The sequence below is a fragment of the Nothobranchius furzeri genome, chromosome 16 (assembly GCF_043380555.1).
Source record: "Nothobranchius furzeri strain GRZ-AD chromosome 16, NfurGRZ-RIMD1, whole genome shotgun sequence".
NCBI lineage: Eukaryota > Metazoa > Chordata > Actinopteri > Cyprinodontiformes > Nothobranchiidae > Nothobranchius > Nothobranchius furzeri.
The window spans coordinates 40,015,105-40,029,591 of NC_091756.1; the positions used below are offsets into that span (position 1 = coordinate 40,015,105).

Consider the following 14,487-nt stretch of genomic DNA (forward strand, 5'->3'; position numbering starts at 1 on the left):
ACAAAGAGAGAGAATGTTGAACTCCTGCCAAATGTTTTGTGGCAGGCTGTTGCTAGGAAATCTGGGTCCTTAGGCAAATCATCGCACGAAGACCAACAACAAAAGGCGAGGAGAAGGAATGGCTAAACACGTTTTAGGCACATCTCTTTCGTTTTCTTTAACTCGAATGCCATTCCTGCTCTGGTGATGTGTGCAGTTATTTCTCACTGTGACGATTGTAAACATCAAAAATGGAGGTTTTGTAAGATGATGAGTGACTAATTGGTCAGGGGCTGATTTGTGCATGCTGGCCCAGTTAGCCTCTCTCTTTTCCCATTTTTATGTTGCTCCCTCTTTTCCTCCCCCCTCTTGGCCTTCTGTGGACACCCCCTCGTCCTCCTCCTCCCTCTCCCTTTGCCTCCCCCTTTCTCTCATCTCTCAGACACACATACATTTGCTGTTAAACACTCACAGCGTGCACGCACACATTCTGCAGCATACCACTGGCTTGTTTTTCTTACCACTGAGCGCTTTGCCCTGTAATTTGATCTCCACTGCTTGATGCATCCTCTATAATGCCACTTCGAATTAACCCATGCCTCCACGGCTCTCCTTGGCCCCTGCTAATAAAATGGCCTCGACTAACTTAGTCCATTTACATTTACAAGAAAGGAGAAAAATATGACTCCATCCAATGGCAACGCGCAATGTAACTAACAGAAAATCGAGACGAGGAACAAGACAATTGACTGTGAAAAGGCCTGTTAATGACTGGGCACAGATGGTCAGAAAATAACCCAAGGATAGACGGAGGAGACACTTGCCTCTGCCAACTGGCCTGGTACACAAACCTCAACCAATGAGGCACAAGCTGCACAGTAGTTGGGTCACAAATCTGATCACAGCTGTTCGTTTGTGCCCTATGCTAAGAGTGCAATCACCGTTGGCTTGCAAGAGGTTAACCACGCCTGAGGAAATCTAGCTAGCCCCTGTGCCTCTTTTTTTTCTTCCCTTTTTTCATTTTTTTCAAACAGAGTAGCAAGCTGAACCAGAATGCCTCACACTGTTAACACTGGCACGCTGTCTGTAGCATTAATTGGCAGTTGTGTTCTTGCCCTCACTGCAGGGGAAAGCTGAATTCAGCTTCAGTCACTGTAGCGTAATATGCGATGGGAAAAAATGCGGAGAAAAGGAAGGAAAAAGCAGGAAAGAAAAGCGCAGCACTGGCACCAGAACGCCAGCCTGCTTAAACCCCAGAGTGGAGCGCGAGTAGTACACACACACACATACACATGCACACACACACACACTCTTACTCCACCCCAGCAGCCCTCTTCTTTTGCAGCCAAAAAAGCAAAAGGAAAGGTTTTACACACACACACACACACACACACACACACACACACACACACACACACACACACACACACACACACACACACCTGACACCTCATCAGCCAGCCGAAGGGCTGATTAGCACAGAGGTGACTGCGGCTGCGTCTGCGTCCAACTCAGAGGACCACACCGTCCTCATGTTGACCTTGAGAGTCTCTCTCTTTCCTGTCTTCCACTTTCCTTCTGCACTCTGTTCTTTATCTCCAATGTTCCTCCTCTTTTCTGTCTCCATCTCTCCTTCCCGCCTCTCCCTTTCTTTCATTTCCCTCTTTGCACTGCACCACTCTGCACTGCCCCTGTCCTTCCACATAAGCAGGGAGGGATCATGAGGCAAAATGCAGACATGGGAGAGAAGAAAGAGGGAGGGAGGATGAGGGAAGTAGATTGTTAGAAAAAAAACTGGCAGGCTCCCCCTTTGTCTGCAGGCGATCAGTTACAGTCTTGGTTGCCGATGAAATTTAATCCTCACCACATTTACATGCCAAGTTTGACTTCTGGCAAGCCCTATTAAAGAGATTTGTAAATCATTTCATCTTGATTAGAATCTGTTCTCAAGGGATTGTCATTTTATTTATTTTTTTTGCCTTGCTTGTCTTTTTGTTATGTGTTTGGTCAATGCCTACTTAGTGTTAAGGTTTGTGAGTCAACATTTTGTTTTTTGTGCTGGTGTGTGTCTAAGCAGTAGATTTTTGGAGACAGAGGGCAATGGGCGCCAAATCCCATCTGTCACCAGCCAAGCCACTGTGTCAGCTCGTCTCTCATTCCTAGAGGTCGTGTTGGCGGCTGGGCCGCCGCTCTGATTTGCCTTCTCTTTATTAGGCTGACACCGCCGACTCTTTAACATGGAACAATGTCATTTCAAATTGCGCCTAATCAGATGGGATTTTGTAATTGCCAGCAAACATCTTATGAATATCAATTCATTATTGTTCAATTACAAGTCGACTGGATCGCATTCATTGGCTTATTATTACTTTTTTTCCCTCCTGATAGCCCGGGCCAATTATAGGATTCCAATCTTGAGGCAATCAAGGGATGAGGGTGAGGTGTTTAGTGTTTGCTGTCACTATATAATTCTCTCCAATGTTAAACATGCATCTGGGAGTGCTGCATTTGTCAGAAGGCTGTTCTTGCTGGTGCACCTGCATAATTGAGTGGTAATGAGCTGTCACGAGTGCGGGGCGCGGTGATTGGCTCATGGCGGGGCGTCCTGTGTCGGCGGGACATATAGGCTGGAGGATCAGCCAGCCACAGGGCCCTAAAGGCCTGAGTGGGCGCAGTGGGGTAAATTAGGGTGGAGAAGCCAGTGACACTGGCTGTGGAGACCTCCTGTGTCTTTCACTCAACTGTGGATTTTGTTTAGGTTGTTTACATTTATCTTTACTGCTTCATTTCAGATTTGGAGAATAAGTTCATGATGTTTGCTTTAAGTAACAAGAATACACTAAAAAGAGTATTATAAATAAACATGTGTTCTGTTCTATGTCTATATTCATATATTTGTAGAAAAATACTCTTTTGTACAAATAAATGTAATTTTCTTTTATGTTCCCTAATTATCCCTTTGATTAGGGCAAAGCCCACATTTGCAATCAAGGTAATGAGCATGATTGCCAAAGTTTTTTTTCTTCTTCTCCTTTTTAGGGATTTCTACTCCAACATTAAAACTAGGAATGTTTACCATTGATATCAGCCAACAGCTGCATTAAAATTAAATATTGGAAAATATTGGCATCAGTTTTCAGGCTTAATGATCAACTTTTACATACCATACACACATTATACATCCAACTCTTCAGCTACTTCTTCTCTCTTTCAAAATGTCAAAATATAACAGATCTGAGGTTTAATTTTTGAGATATTTTAGTTTTCTTGACACAACTTGTGAAGTAGAAATTTGCCCTGTGTAGTGAACGTACGCTGTCCTCACAGAGTGAGGCTAGACAGCGAACAAACAAAACTTTATTTTTTGTTTTTAATTGTTTTATAAAAGAATAGAAAAAAACACATGACTAACCAATACACACATCTCAGTGTCACGCTTAGGGAGGATGAGATTCAGCTGCTGTTGGAGACAAAATAAATATGGCACTTTCCCTATTTCTTACTGAGCAAAACCAAAAGGAGAACACGCAAACAAAACAACTCAAACCAGTCCACACCGGGGCTCTTTTTTGGCACTTGGTTTTCTCAACAAGGAACGTTTATTTTGTGAAGGAAGTGCGCAACCACCAGTCAGTGATTCAGAGCACAATGGGTGAGTCTCACCGGCCCGACATTAGTGAGAGAAATGATTGTGCCAATGTAAATACCTCTCTGAGGGCAAAGTGAATCCACTTATTGTGAAGAAGTGAATGAATGACTTTGAGTTCTTTCCTGGTCTAAATTGATGCTGGTGAAGCCGTTTTCTTCCCAGTCATTGCAAGAATTACTGTCAAAGGTGTCTATATCTAAAAAATAACAGCAAAACGCTAAATACACGTCGAGATTAGCACACAGAAATGTAGAGTCATGAATGTCCTGTTTATGACCTAAAGGTCACGATCTGCTGCGTCTGCTCGAGCAGAGACATAAAGTCTCTGACAGGCTAATCTACATGAGATAGTGGCCAAGGTCTTTCATGCACTCTGTTCATCTGAACTGCTTCACCTTTGTTACCAAGATGAAGAGGAAGAACTATTTTGATAAATACATAATCAACAACTTTGTTATTACCAATAATAATGTGAGCCCAATGTTCAATCAATCTGTGAAATAACAATGTTATTACTTGATATTATAATCCTGTGATCAGTAGTATTTTACAAGTAATTATAATCTTGGACATTTGCACTAGACACTAATGACACGCATTGCTAAAGCCACATGACACATTTCCTTTTGTCTGACCCAATCGGAACCTTCGCATTCTGGCGCAAGGCCTGGTTTTCTGTGGTGTCTGTATAAACCCTCTTTTTCATGTCAAATTCTGATTCGCCAGTAAACCAAAATGTGATAGTTATAAAAACTATCCCACGCCACCTTTTCTTTAGTTAAAGCGTTCTAGAGAAGTCTCGTACAGGCCATCCGGACTTCCTCTTCAGCCAAAAGAACCTCGACAAGCTGGATAAAATCTGTTGCAAGTTACACCTGACTACAACGGTTCCTTCAGAATAAAAGCTGAACCTCACGACCCCTTCAGGGTCTCGGAGACGCCAGTGATAACCTGTCATTACCTGGAAGCATTCCAAGACTAGTTTGGTCGGCACCGCTGCTTTTCTACCGGCTTCGGTACCAAAGAGGGTCCAAGAGGACCTCAGCATTCTGGATCTAATCGGAGGTTCCCCTGGGGTACGTAGACCGACAGATGGCGTTTCATGTGTTATAAATCCCCTACTAAAGTTTAGAGCGAAACATTCATTCCCACTCAGAACGAACTGCTTCTCCGGATCCGCTGGTTCTGAATAACATTACACACACACACACACACCATCATCATTCACCACGTCTCACTCCACTTTAGTTCCATCAGTACACAGAGTGTTTAAGTTAGTCTTGTTTAAATTATGTAGAGATACATTTCTTAACTATTTTAAACCTGACTCTCTTTCCTTGGAGTTAATACTGTAAAGATTTGTTAGTTACATCTTAACTAATGACCCATAAAATGTGAGATTCCATAGGAAATATGAAATCAGTTTGGTGGATCTTTGATTATTACTTTAACCAGAAGATCGGAACTTTTTATTGCAGGGATTAGATAACACTTTGTATTAACCCAGAGACGAGCGAGAGAGAGAGTCAAGTTTTAAAGTTTAAGAAGATTTATTTCTAAACAATTTAAACAAGACTAACTTTAAACACTATGTGTATGATGTAACTAAGGTGGAGTAAGACTGAGGATGGTGTGTGTGTGTGAAATATGTTCAGAACCAGCAAATCTGGAGAGACTATTAGTTCTGAGTGGGAGTGAGAGGGTGTTTCGCTCTGAGCTTTGGTTTGGAGATTATAACATACATTGAGACGCCATCTGTCGGTCTACGTACCCCAACGGAAGTCCCCGTTTAGATCCGGAATGTCGGGGATCCAGCTTAGACCCTCTTGGAACCGACGCCTGTAGATATGCAGCGGTTGCCGACCCTCCAGTCTTGAGTTACTCCCAGGTCACGACAGTTTATTGGCGTCAGCGAGACCCTGAAGGGGTCGTGATGGTTCAGCTTTTATTCTGAAGGAACCGCTGCAACAGGTGGAATATGCAACAGATTTAATGCAGATTGTCGTTAGGTTCTTTCACCTTTAAGAGGAAAGTTACGGATTTTCCACTCCGATAACTTCTCTAGAATGCTTTGAACTGAAGTTAAGATGACGTGGGGCATAGTTTTATAATTTGGATGTTTTGATTTACTGTCGAATCAGAATTTGACAACAAAAGGGGATTATACAAGCACCAACAAAACCACGCCTCGTGTCAAATCCGGAAGGTTCTGATTGGATCAGAAAAAAGAAATGTGACTTTAGCATTACGTGTGATCAGGCTAGTGTAAACATTTAAAGTTATATTACTTATTAAAATACCATCATAGGATTATAATATGAAGTAATTAATATTCTCATTTCACAGATTGATTGAACATTAGGCTTCACATGATTATTTGGACTAACCGACGTTATTTAATTATTATTTAATAGAGTTCTTGGTCTTCTTTCTTCTTTCTTGTGCTGTAGGGGGAGACAAATAGCTAGTTAAAACAGTTTAGATGTAGAGGCATCAAAGGCCTTGAGCAATATCTCAAGGAGATTAGTTCTTCATGAGGAGGGAGGGGACATTACCTTTAGGTGGAAACAGTCATTCCATTCTGCCACAATACAAAGTGTCACTTAATCCTGCAATAAAATGTTCAGATCTTCTGGTTAAAATAGTCAAAGATCCATCAGATTGATATTTCATATTTCTATGGAATCTCACATTTTATAGTTCATAAGTAAGATGTAAACGACCCATTCTTTACAGAAACAATAAGGCAATATGATCTTATCCACAGAAGCAGCTGTTTAAATTAAAGCCCAGACCCTCCTCTTTACAACAATATAAGTACCATTACTATACCTGCAAAACTCACGAAGCAACGCAGCAGCAAAACAAAGCATAACTCATAAAGTCACAAGCATGAATTCAGTTTTACCTTTGCTGGTTTATGGTCATAATAATCCATGTTATAGTAAAACAGTCCACACGGTTTGTGTAATCCTATATGTGCCAACGCCACTCTGAGCTGGCTCTTGACTGTTTTAAGCCTTTTTACCTGCTGGAGAGTGTTTACAAGTCTCAGATGCCACATTCCATTATTTTCCGGGGGTTGTCCTCATCTGATTGGTTAATATGAAAGCCTGTTGACAAAACTCAACAACAAGCGATTCTATTGGCTCAGAGTTCCTGGTGAACATTCTGGTCTGAGACTACAGCCCTCTACGCATGCTTCGGTCACAAACCTCAGTGCCCAAAGGCTCTCCTCTTCTTTGTATTGGAGGATGATCCAGCACGCATGCACCAGTTACAGTGAGAGCTACAGTAAAGATCGCTGCGCCCAAAAGAAACAGGAAAGACGTCACAAGATGACTCTGCCGTGGTAAAAGTGTGAGAGAACATTTTTAAACTAATGCAGATTGAACACAGCACTTGCAGTCTGTATGATGTATAGATCGCCTAGTTTAATTTTCACGTTTTATTTGTTCATATTTTACAATTCATATCTTCTGCTTCCTCTTCACGAGACTAGTGGGGCGGTGTCCTAGCGCCCCCCATGGACAAGCTGCCACTGCTTTGTACGCTTATCAGGGCAATAAAACACCTGATTACTCAACTTATTCATTCAACTTGAAACATCAAGTTTTTGCAAAGAAAAAATAAAAATGTCTGGAACTGTTTTCATAAAGAAGGTTTACATGATGTCAGAGTTCACATCGTTCCGTTAGGAGGAAACGTTCCCATCATACCAGATAGGCTCTATTTTTGTGCAGATTTGTGTCTTTGTTTGCTTTTCTTCTTCGTCAGAATTCCGTGTTGAAATACAAAGCTGGCAGAGCCGAGCTGGGTTTTTATTTCGGGAGGCTTTATTTACAATTAATAACTGGAACATTTTCTGGACTCTTGTAGGTTTCCAGACCCGTACTGCTTTACCAGCATGCTTCAACTTCTCCCTCTACACCCACATTACCTCTTAAAAACAGTTTTTCTCCTGCAGCAGGGAAAACACCATGTCCTCTCACCCCTAGATTACCGCGTGCATCTGCTCCACCAGCAGCAACCCCTGCTTTCTGCTGGATGAAATAGTTCAGACTTTAATGGTATTTCTGCTCGCCGTCACCTTGTCCCCTCGTTCCCTCTGCTTCAAAGCCTCCGGCATATGTGTGCCTCTTTATTCATGAAGTTGTAAAACACCGAATAATGTTTCAGTGGGAGTTTGTGGCCGTTTGTGTGAGTTCCACGGCTTAATTGAATAGCCTGAGTAATTATTTGTCAAGTAATGCTGAGCAGAAAATAAATAGCCACTTTGCGGCTGTGAATTGTGCCTGATAGCCATGTGTTGATACTCTCACTAGGGAGAGTAACAACCTGCTCTACTGGCTAAGTATCTGATTAAGATTCACATGATGGAACCGCAGACGTTTTAGGATGGCGTGTCTCCTGGGCAAAGATGGTGAGTAGAGTTAAGTGTCAGACGGTGTTACATTGTCAGTGCAGAGCCTCTGCTTAATACATATCTCTGGAATATTCTCTGCACAAATGATCAGTACCACTCGGGTCAGCTTAGCAGGTTTATGAGTCGGCCTACAAGACTACATTTACAGACACGAGGGTCATGTGCAGGGAATCCTTGAAAGTAGAGACTGACCGATATGGGCTTTCTATTACCGATATCGATGCTGATAGGTAGAGGTCATATGTAGAGGTCATACCCCTACTTCGCACCGGAAGCATCAGCGGCACGGAACGGCTCTGCTCCAAATAGAGTCCATTATAGTCTATGTGGGGATTCAAACCAGCCTTGACATGGAAATTTGCAGGCACATCCCAGAAAGATAAAGATAGGATCGGATTCTATTTTTGCCACGAGCCGCTCCTGGGAGATGTCAGTTTCCGCAGTCAACATAGGGCTAGACTGGAAATCACACACAGTTTCAGCGGGAAACCTCGCGAGTCCAGCGAGGAGCACGGCAGAGAAGCTGCTGATATTCTCCCGGCATGTACCCGCACACAGCAAAAGTCGCGAGTAAAACGTTCCGCTCCACTGATGCCTCCAGTGGGAAGTAGGGGGAATGTTTTCATGGCTTTTTTATCAACTCGTTATTCTCAATTATAAATCTGTCTTTGTGTTTGTATTTCTCACAAATTTGCTAAACACATTTTTTTTAAATAATCTAAATTACCTGCTGAAATACAATAGCCTCTTTTATAGGCACACACTGTTAAAATCATGTTACTTATCACCTCATTAAGGTGCTGGAATACCTTAAAAAGTGGTTGAATTTGACTCTGGAGGAGGTCTAAGTGCCCTGTTGATGCCTTTCTCAGAATTGTATCTTTTTCCAAGGTTTTTCTTCTTCTGCTTACTGTGATGTAATTTGTTTATGGTTTGTTATAAGCCAGCGCACAGCTTCCCTCTGCCAGCTTGGCCTTGATCCACTGTAAACTGACAGTCAATTTTCCCTCTTGCTTTTTTGAAGAAGAATAATGACTTTTGAGGATTGTTTTTGAGCTATAATCTGTCAGAGACATTGCATTCTGTAATCAGTTTTATTCACTCCTTTTTAGTACAGCAGCAGATATGCTTCCAAACAACATGCTTATGCATTGTGTATTTATTTATTTTTATTGTTTTTCATTGGACTGGCCAACAGTTTGGGGTCTTCTTTTGTTAATTAGAGCAACTTGATGTCTTCGGATGACATGTTTAGACTGCTGGGAGGCTAATTTAACCTTCATATCCTACAGAGACAAGCTGCTAATAGAATCTTTGCCTCTGTGATTTGTATTTGTGTCCAAACCAGAGCCCCATACCATCGCTGTATAATTATGCAGAACACTGGTGTAAACACAGATTTTAAAGCATGAAAACAGTCATATTCACACACAATCGTCTCTAATGCAAGCATCCCGTTAATTACAACAAACCCTCATTGTGATGGCATCTATTAGATCTTGGAAGTCATTCCTTAGAATAATAATCTAAACAACCTTTAATTCAGACAGAGCTCAGATGTAATTTGCATTTTGAAACAGGGTGAATGAGTAATTTTCCCTCCCATTTTCAGTGTTACCAAACCATCATCTGATTCCTGTGATGAACATATAATGTGTCATGCTTATTTTAATGACAACATTTTGGAAACTTGTAACCAAAACTAGTTCTTGGTCTATTTGTCATTTGTATTAGATTTGATTTTCTTACAGCTTTTTTTAGTACCAGTGATCAAAAGCTGCTCAGAAATCATGTTTTCTTCATTCTTATAGGGTAAAAAGCACCAGAGATTACTAATATTAGTTACTTGGGTATGTTTTTTTTTTCATTGTTTCATTAGGTGAGTCAGTGGTGAGCACATGCAATGAGGAAGTCGGTGTTTTTCATACATGGTTCCACTCAGACACGGGCTACTGTGACCTTATCTATTGTTTCTCAAGTGTATATTGTAAGCAGCTTTGGGGGCTTTAAAAAGACTTAGCCAACAGGGCTGCCGTTGCTCTAGTGGAACATTTGGGCCTCTGGCAAGTGTCAGATTTTCAGCTGCACATTAAATCTCTTAACCCAGTTCCCCCCCACCCCCCGTTCCTCTTTCTTTTCTTCCATCCCTCTGCTATGCTAACAAGCTGGCTGTGATTTATTTTTCATGTGTGGCATTGGTTGTCACTATTTTTTCCCTTCTTTATTCCTTGAGCCTCTAAACTCTTGTGCCAGCGGTTAGTCCGGTGCCCAGCCCCCCCCCCCCCCCCCTCCCCCCTCCCCGAGGAGGCAGAGTGGAGAAGCAGCCAGAGCAGCTGCACATCACCCCGACTGGGCAAAGTCCTCCAGATGCACTGTCATGGGGAGGCCGGAGACGCTTTGATTGGCATGTTTGTCGTTACTGGCCGGCTTGAATGTCATGCACCACGAGCCCAGTTGTCTAATGCTTTGGCCGGCCAATGGGGCCACTCCCTTCAATCACCGATATGCCTGCCTGTTCCAGTTTGGAGGTGAGGAGGCCAGAGAGAGCGCCAAAGTACCAAACGGTCGTCCTCGGTAAATAAAAAGCAGGCATCTTTCTTTTTTGATGTTCTCTGTGTGCGTGCTTCACTTTCAGAAGCGGTGGCGCAATCACATTTGAAAGCATTTTGCGCTCCAAACACAACAGGGGAAGAGGGGTGGGGGGGTGGCGAGAAGACCAATCAGAACAATAACTGTGGTTCCTTTTGACAAAGCCCTTGGCTCGCAGTTGTCAGAAGATGTAAGCTGACTCATCCACACAAGAAGGGCATGTATCCCTGGGAGCGAGGGGCAAAAAGCTATGATGAATCCTCCCCTCTGTGCTCGCCGCTCTCCACCGAGCCTGCATGGATTAATTACATGACTAGTAGCTAGTTTAGTCCCATTATTATTTTCCTCTTCTTATGAATAATTTCACTCTCTTCCTCTGCTTAGATTTTATTCTGCTCAGGACTTTTCAGCATCACACTGTGGAAATAAGAATGCATTGATTATTTTCCATCTAGCAAATATCCCACCAGCTGAGGAATAACATGCCTTCCCCCTAATTGGTTTGTTTATCTTGAGCAACAGACTCCGGGTTTATTTGGACTCTGGCTGGCATCCACACACGCCGCACTGCTCCTCGGCATGATTACTCACCTTGGGAGGAGGCTGCCGTGGCAAGGTTGATGTTCCCCACATAGACATCAGGCTGTCATTCTCGCTGCTTATGTGACATCATTTGCCAAGACAGATTTGTTACAGGAGGAATAAATTCAGACCTAAAAAAGGGATTGATTTAAGGACAGGCTGCAAGTGGGAAAAAAAAGACGACAGGAGGGATGGGGGCTCGGAGACACATTTCACCACTCAGAGGGCTCGGGCCAGATCCAAATAAGCTGCCAACAGAAAGACAGATTCTGGCTTCATGTATAATTGATAAACTGTATGTTCTAGGTGTCAGCTTTAAAAGAGGGAGCTAGAACTATATCAGGAAGCTATTTTTCCTCTCTGAGACGAGCATCGTTTTTATTTTGTCCTCCCCCGTTCTCTGGCTTATCTGCTCAGTTCAGAAAGCCCCGTTGAAAATGATCATTTGCTTTGAAGACGACGTTTAGGAAGTGCAGCATTAAAAGCACATCCTGTTTCCGTGCCTATTAGGGGAGCTGGTGCAGGGCAGATAGCCATCTGCAAAGTTGACTGAACATCCCGCGTTATCAGGATTAGCCATCTCACTCTTGACACCTAGCACATTAATATTAGCTATGGGAGAGTCTATCCTGCTGAAAGCAGCATAAAAGGATTAATGCAGCTCTTATCCTTTTGGAAATAATGCCCTTTATTGAGCGGATCTGCCACTGTAGAGGCTAATGATGACATTGAATGGAGCCAGAATAAGTAATGGTGTATCATCCCATGTCATGCAGCCAGAACAGTCACTATTTGCATTCCATCGGCTCAAACCGTATTGATCGCGCTGAAGGCTTTCGGTTGTTTTTCCTCCACAGCTGAGAGAGGGTGTTACTCAATCATCGGCGTCCTGTAGATAATGACAGTCCCTCTCCCGGTGGGTCCAATGACATGCTTGGTTCATCGCCACGCCGTACGCTGAGATTTCACCTCTGAGCACTTTGAGCTGCAGTGATTACTGTACGCGGAACACAATATGTCAGCGTGTCACTTTCTTGTCTTTTCACGCAGCGACTGTGGGGTTAATGCGGCGGTGCCCACTCACTTTAACACAAATCACTTCATATCCTGCCATTCAGCTGTTGGGAGTTTCAGACGTACAGTTTGGACTTGGAGATAGAAACGTTGCGCTCTGTTGTTTTCTCTACACACAATATAACAACTTTAAAAAGTTTGCTTCAGTTGTATTTCTTTGCTAGTGCACAAAAAAAAATCTCAACGCTTCATGTTATTTTTGTTTATTAAACACCAAGTTCGCTTGTTTTTTTTTAACAAATTTGCTGTGGTCTCCAGTATGAAAAAATGCCTTGCATGTCGATTTCTGAGAGGAAAGAGCTCTGGAGCTCTGGTTCAGGAACTAGAAGTTAGACGGAGGAAAGCAGGATTAGGAGTCTTATTTCCTGACACTCAGACATCTGTCCTCTGATTGGCTAACAGCAGTGTGACTCTGCTACTGAACATATTTGCTTTTCAACGTTGATGTTTTATCTCCACAAATAACACAAGCCTGAAGGAGTTCTGCCATGTTGCGGGGATGCTAATGCTAAGGCTTAGCTTCCACCAGCCATTTGCTGGACGCTAAACCAACAACAACAGCTGTTGCGAGCCAAGACGAATGAGTCCATGAATGTTAATTTGCAGCGTGACATAGATCTGACTGGCTTTTCTAATCTGAGCGTTTGTATTTCCCATGGGCAGCTAATGCAAGAATTTGTTGTTGCTGTTGCTATTGCATGTTTGATGTTGTTATTAGCTTGATGTTTATATAGTTTTTAACCTGCCAGGCACTACAGATGAAAAGTAGTTTTAGGGCTAATTCTGGCATATTTACATTCATATGTTCATGAATATGCATTGTCCCCTTCAAATAAACAAATATACTAAACATATATATTTTTTAAAAGCACGTAAAAAATGGTTGCTCAGTGAACTTGGTCTTTAACCCCCAGAGACCCACGGTTGTAATATTACAACATCAGATTTAAGTCTACAAAAATAAACCTTCCCCATTTTTTTTCTTTTTAAAACCACATTTATGTTGCTAATACGTCCTATTTTTCAGTTCTGCAACACTATTGGCTGTTAAAATGTGTAAATAGGCCCGTTTATCTGGCCTTCTAGAACAACATGTGAAAGGTTAAAAAAAAGATTTTGCAGTTGTTTTCTAAATTTGGGTTTCTGGGGGTTAATACCTGCTGAGCCCTTGATTCTGAATGATGCTAGACATAAACAGGAAGTGTTTCCTGTGTGGGGAAACAGCATCACACCACATGGTGAGAGTTTAAAATGATTCTGAGAGAGAGAGAGTCTCCTTGAAACCCCTAAATGATTTGATTATGAGAGGTTAAACAGCCGTAATAATAAATCTGTCAAATTTTTAATACAATGTGCCATTTTGTTTGGGCGGTATTATGCTGAGAGGCAGACGATTGTCCATCAGGGCCACCTGAGAGCGTTCGCTCTGCTCAGTCTGTCAAATTGCCTCTTCATCTTATATAAATATATTCTTTAGCTGAGAAGATACTAACCTTATCACTCAAAGCTGATTTTATCTCCCCTCCCAAAGACTTGAATGCGCTCTCCTTTGGAGGATTTAATGGGAATATTGCACGCTTGTTTCAGCGATGCCTCCCTGTTTTCCTTAATGAGCTGATAAAGCTCCAATTATCGAGGCAAATCCCGGTTTCTGATTTGCATTACCGACTCTTGTCTCATCACACACAGCGGAAATGTACATGATTGAGGTGCCGAGGAGCTGTGCTGCCGTGTGTGTTGACGTGCATGTGTAGAGACACATGAGATGGACTGATTGGATTAGAGACAGTACAGGCTGCACAGCCCGGGCCGTTTGTGCGTAGAATGTGATTTACTGGTGAGACTCGAGCCCACTCTGGGCTCCTGTGATGGGTGAGGGGACAGACTGGCAGTGACAGTGGGGTGGTAATGCCTCTGAATGAGGAGGAATGACCCCTTGTTTGCTCTCTCAGCACAGAGGCCCTGTCCTACGCCGCAAAATGAATTCCTCTCCTCATCTATGTTGTTTTATTTTTACCCCCACAGAAACTACAGCTATTTATAGCTTCACCAATAAGAAGGAATGATTAAAAAAAAGACTACCCTTAAAGAAATCTGTTTTTTGTTTTATTAACAACCAGCAGCTATGCTTCTGTCCATCAGATGTTCAGGGAAGTAAAAAGGCTTATCTTTTGACTCTGTAAGTCCC

At 42.5% G+C, this 14,487-nt stretch overlaps 1 protein-coding gene and 1 long non-coding RNA gene across 7 annotated transcripts in view; one reads left to right on the top strand and one right to left on the bottom strand.

The window, feature by feature from the left end:
• The window catches only part of LOC107387556 (adenosine kinase), a 194,848-nt gene that overhangs the window by 77,539 nt on the left and 102,822 nt on the right, over positions 1-14,487 (top strand). The gene's annotated exons all lie outside the window — the stretch shown is intronic.
• LOC107387560 (uncharacterized) lies at positions 5,966-6,675 on the bottom strand. Its single transcript, XR_001573206.3, has 3 exons — positions 6,537-6,675; positions 6,184-6,237; positions 5,966-6,072 (listed from the first exon to the last, which is right to left on the bottom strand). It is a non-coding gene; the product is annotated as an uncharacterized lncRNA (long non-coding RNA).